General features: G+C 42.7%; 1 protein-coding gene across 4 annotated transcripts in view; it reads right to left on the bottom strand.

Moving 5' to 3' along the window:
* The window catches only part of LYPD5 (LY6/PLAUR domain containing 5), a 28,395-nt gene extending 21,275 nt beyond the window's left edge, over positions 1-7,120 (bottom strand). Inside the window, exon 1 of one of the 4 annotated variants that reach the window (XM_077983182.1) lies at positions 6,934-7,120. The gene's annotated coding sequence lies outside the window, so the exon portion shown is untranslated. The remainder of the gene's footprint in view (positions 1-6,933) is intronic. The other 3 variants (XM_077983181.1, XM_077983184.1, XM_077983183.1) reach the window with 3 other exon arrangements.
* Between the last annotated feature and the right edge of the window lie 796 nt (positions 7,121-7,916).

Raw genomic sequence — 7,916 nt, forward strand, 5'->3', positions numbered from 1 at the left:
ATCAGCATCAACAGGAAAGCCCTAGGGCTTCAGACAAGTGGTGTCCATTGCAGGCATGAGGTCAGGCTCTGTTGCTGCTTGTGCCCATGAAGAGTTGTTCCGAGTTCATGCAGGGATGTTGCTGTAGCAGTGAGTCAAGAGAAACAAGTTTCCAGAGGCCCCAGGCACAGGTGAGGCTGAGAGGATCTGAAGTGACACATACGATGTGTCTGAACTCTTTCCTAATTCAACTCCTGCATGCAATTATCTGAGCCTGGTGATGATTAGAATTTAAATTCTAAACTACTGATGCTGTATCATTAATGACAAATTGTCTATTATTAAAAGTTTCTGTCTCCTCTTGTCAATTCTTTAAGTTACAGCCTTCTAGGAAATTGACCATTTCATCTCTTTTCAGATTTATTCTAATTCAAAAAATATTTTCTATTCTTGTGTAGTCTTTTTCTTTCTTAATATTATTTGTGCCTGTTTTCTTTTTTATTCATCTTTTAAAATAATCTATTTTTAATGAACTCAGAAGTGGATCACTTCAAATAAGCAGTTGTTGGCATTTAGCCTCTATTGTATCAGTGTTTTCTATTTCTTTAATTTGTGCTTATTGCTGACTTCATCCAACTTTCTTTGTGTTTATTGTTATTCTGTTTTCTAACTTCAAGTTGGACATAGCCTTCCTTCTTTTCATTTTTCCCGTCTTCCTTTTCTTTGAGATGGAGTTTGCTCTGGTTGCCCAGGCTGGAACATAATGGCATGGTCTCAGCTCACTGCAACCTCCACCCCCAGGGTTCAAGCAATTCTCCTGCCTCAGACTCCTGAGGGGTCTAGGGGATTAGTGATTATTAGTTCTAGTGGGTTACAGTGACCGGTAGAACAGGAGGGATTGGCTTCCTTTTTTTGAAGGTGAACCGGATCTTTTCTGTCCTTTTTCTAAGCAGCCTAAATAACACATAGCCAATAGGCACAATTTTCGTTGGCCTCTAACTCATGACCCACTAATCCCCTAGACCCCCGTTGGAAAAAAGGAGAACGTGTAACCCTGGAGATCGATGGGTCAGGGTTAACCCCCAAGCTGCCATTTTAGTTCAAGGGGAGGTCCACAGGCGCTCTCCCAAACCAGTGTTTCAAACTTTTTATGATGAGCTGAATCTGCCAGCACCAGAGCTTCCAAAAAAGACAAAGAACTTCTTTCTGCAGTTAGCAGAAAGTGTAGCTCATTTCCTCAATGTTACTTTCTGATATGTATGTGAGGGAACTACTATGGGAGACTGATGACCTTGGGAAGCCTGAGAGTTGGTGCCCACTGATCCAGTTCCTGACACAATTCCAGTTCAGAAGGCCCAAACTAGCAACCTCTGGGTCCTAAAAACTTCAATTATTGGACAATACTGTGTAGCTAGAGAAGGAAAAGACTTCACCATCCCTGTAGGAAAGCTCAGTTGTCTAGGACAGAAGTTGTACAACAGCACAACAAGGACAGTCACTTGGTGGGGTCTAAACCATACTGAAAATAATCCATTTAGTAAATTTTCTAAATTACAGACTGCCAAGGCTCATCGAGAATCTCATCGAGACTGGATGGCTCCCGCTGGACTATACTAGATATGTGGGCACACAGCCTACACTCAGTTACCTGATCAATGGGCAGGTAGTTGTGTCATTGGCACCATGAAGCCATCCTTTTTTCTACTGCCCATAAAGACAGGTGAGCTCCTAGGTTTCCCTGTCTATGCCTCCCGGGAAAAGAGAAGCACAGCTATATGAAATTGGAAAGATGATGAGTGGCCCCCTGAGAGGGTCATACAGTACTATGGGCTTGCCACATGGGCACAAGACGGCTCACAGGGATACCAAATCCCCATCCACATGCTCAATTGGATCATACGGTTGCAGGCCGTCTTACAAATAATCACTAATGAAACTCGTAGAGCTTTGACTGTTTTAGTCCGGCAGGAAACCAAATGAGAAATGCCACCTATCAGAATAGACTGGCCTTAGACTATTTGCTGGCAGCTGAAAGAGAAGTCTGTGGAAAATTTAACTTAACCAATTGCTGTCTACAAATAGATTAAGGACAGGTGGTCAAAAATATAGTCAGGGATGGCCAGGCGCGGTGGCTCACTCCTTTGAGTGATCCCAGCACTTTGGGAGGCCGAGATGGGCGGAGAGGTAAGGAGATCAAGACCATCCTGGCTAACACGGTGAAACCCCGTCTCTAGTAAAAATACAAAAAAAATTAGTTAGGCGTTGTGGCAGGTGCCTGTGGTCCCAGCTACTCAGGAGGCTGAGGCAGGAGAATGGCGTGAACCCAGGAGGTGGAGCTTGCAGTGAGCCGAGATCACGCCACTGCACTCCAGCCTGGGCGACAGAGCGAGACTTCGTCTCAAAAAAAAAAAAAAAAAAAAAAAAAAAAAAAAAAAATGCTGGGATTACAGGTGTGAGCCACTGTGCCTGGCTCCAATGACCCTATTTCTAAATAAGCTTATATTATAAAGTCCTGGGGAGTGGTCTTCAACACATGAATTTTGAGGGGACACAATTCAACCCTTAACAATAACCTTTTAAAAAGACCAAGAAAAAACAGAATGAAAAATGAAAAATAAACCCCATATAAGACTTTTGCTTTAGTTTAGGATGTATAATGACACAAAAGACCTTCTACCCCGTTGTAAAAATAAGAAAAATCTGGACAAAATAAAAGTCACACTTTTCTATGAAGTTAGATAGAAGTGGTAGAGGCAAATTAGCCTTAAGGAACTGAATTCCAAGATAAATGAGTCCTTCACAGGGATACAGCTAACATATCTGGGGCTGGACACTTGATCTGTGTATCTCTGATAGGCTGGCTATAGACAGAGAAGTTTTTGTAGGATTAATAAGAAAATAAGTTGATATTTGGATTGTAGTGTGGGCTGGTGGGATAGATCAGGTTCTGGATGAGCCCCAGACTTAAACACAGATCACTCAGGCAATCTGTGTTTATGTTGCTCAGGCTGCTTTTGAACTCCTGACCTCAAGTGATCTGCCCACCTTGGCCTCCCAAAGTGCTGGGATTACAGGTGTGAGCCACCACGCCTGGTGTGTTCACCAACTCAGAAGCTTGCTGAACCCCATCATTCAAGGTTTTTATGGAGGTTTCATTATGTAGAAAGGATTGATTATAGCACTGGCCATCGGTGACCGAACTCAATCTCCAGCCCTTCTCCCCTCCCCAAGTTGGAGTTGGGTGAGGCTTAAAGTTCTGATCCTTTGATCATATGGTTGGTTTTTCTGGTGACCAGACTCCAACCCGAAGTTATCCAGGCCCCTCTTATCCCCTCAACATGAGTCATCTCACTAGCATACAAAAGATAGTAAGTTCCAAGCTGAGTTTTAATAGCTTTGCACCAGAACTAGGGCTTAAGACTAAAAATAAATATATATATTTTTAGTATATATATATATTATATGGATATATATATATTTGGATATATATATACACACATATATACACACACACACACACACATATATATATATATTTGGCTGCCTCACAGTTTGTCATTAATTCTTTCAGAAATAGAAAGCTATTTCCAAATTTAAAAAAATAACAGAATTGTGGGGGAAGACTTTTCTTACAGTCATTAAGTGTGAGCAAATACATTGTACTGTGAATGGAAAATCATTTGACTGGATAACACCTCTAAGTTCTTGACATTCATTAATGCAACTGGACATTTCACCGTCAAGATCTGCTATGAATAGCCTGATTCTGGTAAGATGGGATGAGGAATATATGCAAACACAGAATACTGTGTGGTATACTGGATACTTAATACCTGTGGTTATATTCTCCCCTTATTCATTGAATATTCAACTAAAATATCACTTTGAATATATAATCATCACAAAATAGCCAATGAAATACTTAGTAGATGTTATTCATATATAATTACATTTTTCTTGGTCATTATTATTATTTTAAATTTATTTTAAAAATCTGTAGAGATGGGGTCTCACTGTGTTGCCAAGGGTGGTCTTAAACTCCTGGGCTCCAGTGATCCTCCCACCTTAGCTTCCCAAAGTGCTGGGATTACAGGTGTGAGCCACTGTGCCTGGCCGTCTTGGTTATTAATAATCATAATTTTGAATATCATTTAATATTATGTCATATCCATTTTTTATTAGCCATATAATGTTCCATCCACGGATATAATACAGTAATAACTGCTCAGTCTTGTGTCACAGTTATACATGACAAAGTCATACAAACCGCACTCATACTTGTGAAAGTTGATCACAGGAATTGGGTCATTATTGTTATACCCAACTAAAACAGAGTAGAAAAGCTAGAGGGAAAAAGCACTCAGGGCATGTAACATTGCTGCAAGAATGTAATTCCCTGCAAGCCTGGCTGCTGAAGGAGTCCGCTGCAACCTATAACCTGTTTTATCTAATAGCTGCTGAAACAGCCTCCAGTGACTCTAAGAATAGTTTTACTCACTGCTGTCACTTATCAATCAAAACTTGCCAGCTCCCCCAAATTTTACTAGTGCCAGTGAACTTTCTCAAAGAGCAATACATAACATTTCTCTTTTTCTTTTTTTTTTCAGATGGAGTCTTGCTCTGCCACCCAGGCTGGAGTACGTTGGTGAAATCTCAGCTCACTGCAACCTCTGCCCCCTGGGTTCAAGCAATTCTTGTGCCTCAGCCTCCCAAGTAGATGGGACTACAGGCATGCACCACCATGCCTGGCTAATTTTTGTATTTTTAGTAGAGATGGGGTTTCACCATATAGCCAGGCTGGTCTCGAACTCCTGACCTCAAGTGATTTGCTCGCCTCTGCCTCCCAAAGTGCTGGGATTACAGGCGTGAGCCACCGCGCCCATCCACATTTCTCTTTTTAAAAATAAAACCTCTAACCTTTTCTTTGTTCTTTGGACATACCAAAGACCCCCTGGTCTGCATGTATACCCCAATGCAATTCTTTCTACCCAAATAAATTGTTTTAATTTCAGACATTAGTCTATATTTTGACTTTGACATGCTAAAAGATACATATTCAGTAAGTCACAAAGCACCTCACATGTCAGTCATAGTCTCATCACCATTCAATCTGTCATAGACATATGCCCAGATCCTGTCATATCCACTCTCTCTCTCTCTTTCGAACGTATATCTGTCACAAACCACAGAGACATATCTTTGCCCTGATAATCATACAGACACCTACATGTACTCCATGTCTGTAACACACAAATCCACTTCAGACCTGTCACTTGTATGCATGCAATATGTTATGTACAGTCACAAAGACTCACTCGGGAATTGTCATGTGCAAAGGTACTCACACATAAGTGTGTCAGCATAGTCCCAGAGACACATATGCTGACTAGTCAGATGCTCAAAGACACACACACATACAGAATTCTCTTTCTTACACACATACAGACACACACAGAAAGCTAGCCCCGGCTTGCCTAGTCTAAAGATGACCTCACACATAATATTTGTCAAACTGTGTGTACCATGATTCACACGTACATAAGAACTGTCACATAGTCATGTAAATACATTTTGGCCCTGTCACTTCCAAAGACACACACAAAACATGCACATACAAAAGTCTTCTACATAACGTCACAGACACATCTGGCCCTGTAACATGCACAGGTGCTAACCTTTCACATACTTTTCATATACTGTCATATCCATACAAGCTACCACCCAACAAACATGCACAATGCCTGTCACACACAGTCACAGAGACATATCCTGACTTGTCACACGCATAGGTCACGCACACACACACTCATACCACATAGTCACAGAGACATACCTGAGACCTGTCACATACCATAGGACACATTACACCATCATAAAACCCCACTCCAGCTGTCACTCTACACACAAACCCACACACTTGTGTCACAGTCACAGATTTAACCCAGTCCTGCCATACACCACTTTCTTCTCTTTTGCACATACACACAGTTTGTCACAGAGTCACAGAGAAACACACCTGCTCTGTCATGAGCACACATGCAGTCATGACGACATACCCTGGCCATTTCATGTGCACAGATGCACACACACACACCCCATTCCATGTGTCACACAAGACATCCCAGCCCTGGCATGTGCACTCTCATGCAGATGCAACGTCACCATTCGCATGGTAGGGCACATCCCTGGCTCTGTCACGCACATAATATTGCACACACCCCCTACACCATGTCTGTCACTACCATGGATGGTCCATCACACGCAGCCAGGGAGACGGCCGACCTCGTTTTGCCTACCCCTGTTGGGAAAAGGGCTTGGGGGTGGCTGCATAAACTGGCCATAAAAATATGGGACAATAAGTTGTGGAAAGCCACAAGAGGTCTCTGAGGAGGAAAGCCTCCTAATTGCCATTATGTTCCCATGCTCAGAGCAAGACCTGCTCTCTTATCTGTAAACACTGTGTTCAAGGAGAAAGGCACTCCTTTGAAGCACTGGAATGTGGCCAGATACGCCGGCTCCTAGTTAAGCCCACTCCCCACAGCTGCTCTCCGGTAAGTTAAAGAATAAATCAGTAGTTAAGTTTATGCTGCTTCAGCACAAAGACCATTTACCTAAACCGTCATTGCTATAGATTAGGTGTATGACACACCGCCCGCCTTTCACCGTTTCAGCCCTGAACACCTGCTTCTTAGATCTAAGTGACTGTATTCAATAAATAGTGTGGAGACCAGAGCTTGGCGCCTTTGCAGCCTCTGATTTGCTCTAGCTCCCTGGTTCCCACCTCACGAACTCTTGTCTCTTCTCATGCCTTTGTCGCCACCGAACATCGGGTACCCTACGGGTGGTGTTGAGGCTGGTCCCCCACACACCCCTCTCCCTCAATTCTTTATACCCAGCCACACTGTCACCTTCTTCAGCGGCTCGCATTCACCTCAGTGCCTCTCCCATTCTCACCTGCACTGCCGACTGGAGTAGGAGTTCGCAACGCCCTCTGCGCCTCGTCCTGCTTCGACGTCTCCTTCCGAAACTACTTGCTTACACGCGGAGCCCAAGAATGACTAGGATGCGCAAAGCGCCTCAGGGGCCCACGCTCATTCGGCCCGGTGGCCTGTGGGAATTGTAGTCCAGGGCCGGAAACTCAGGAGACGCCGGAAACCCAAGTGCCTTGGGAGGGCACGGCCCAGGGGTTTCTGGAAGTTGTAACCTGTGCTCCGAGTGCGAGTGCGCAGGCGCAGGAACGCTTCTGGGGAATCCCTTTAGCAGTGAGCGTATATTGAAAAGTGCGTGGGGAGGTGAGAGGCAATAAATTGGTAACGGAAACAGATGACATACTTCGTTTTCAGTTATCAAATTTCAAAAACTAAAAATGTAGATGGTACACAATATTGTTGAGAATGTGGGGAAATGAGAGCTTTCACACATAGTGGGTGGAAATGACTACAGCTCTTTTACAGTTTTGTGTAGTAGCATTTACAAAGTGTGAAAGCAAACCCCTAAGCAACCAGCATTTTTACGTACAAGTATCTAGCCTACGAAAATGCTGGCATGAAAGACAAAGATGTGGGTACAGTAATGCTTACCAAAGCCATGTTTGTAATACTGAATAATTCAGTTCGTAATATTGAAGAACCTCAATGTTCGTTTTTTGAGACATTGTTAGTCTGTGCTGGCCAATATGATAGCTATTTGTGGCTATTTAAAATTAAATTTATTGAAATTAAATAAAATTCAAAATTCAGTTTCTTACTCACACTAGCCGTGTTTCAAAGGCTCATTAGCCAAGACAGCTAGTGGCTACTGTATTGGACAAGAGGGATATAAACATTTCTAATATCACAGAAAGTTACATTGAACAGTGCTGGGTTAGGTAATAATTCAACGTTAAAAAGAATTAAATCTATAACTGACATGAAATAGAATAATGTGTTGAAGTGGAA

The sequence above is a fragment of the Macaca mulatta genome, chromosome 19, assembly GCF_049350105.2.
Source record: "Macaca mulatta isolate MMU2019108-1 chromosome 19, T2T-MMU8v2.0, whole genome shotgun sequence".
NCBI classification, from domain to species: Eukaryota; Metazoa; Chordata; class Mammalia; order Primates; family Cercopithecidae; genus Macaca; species Macaca mulatta.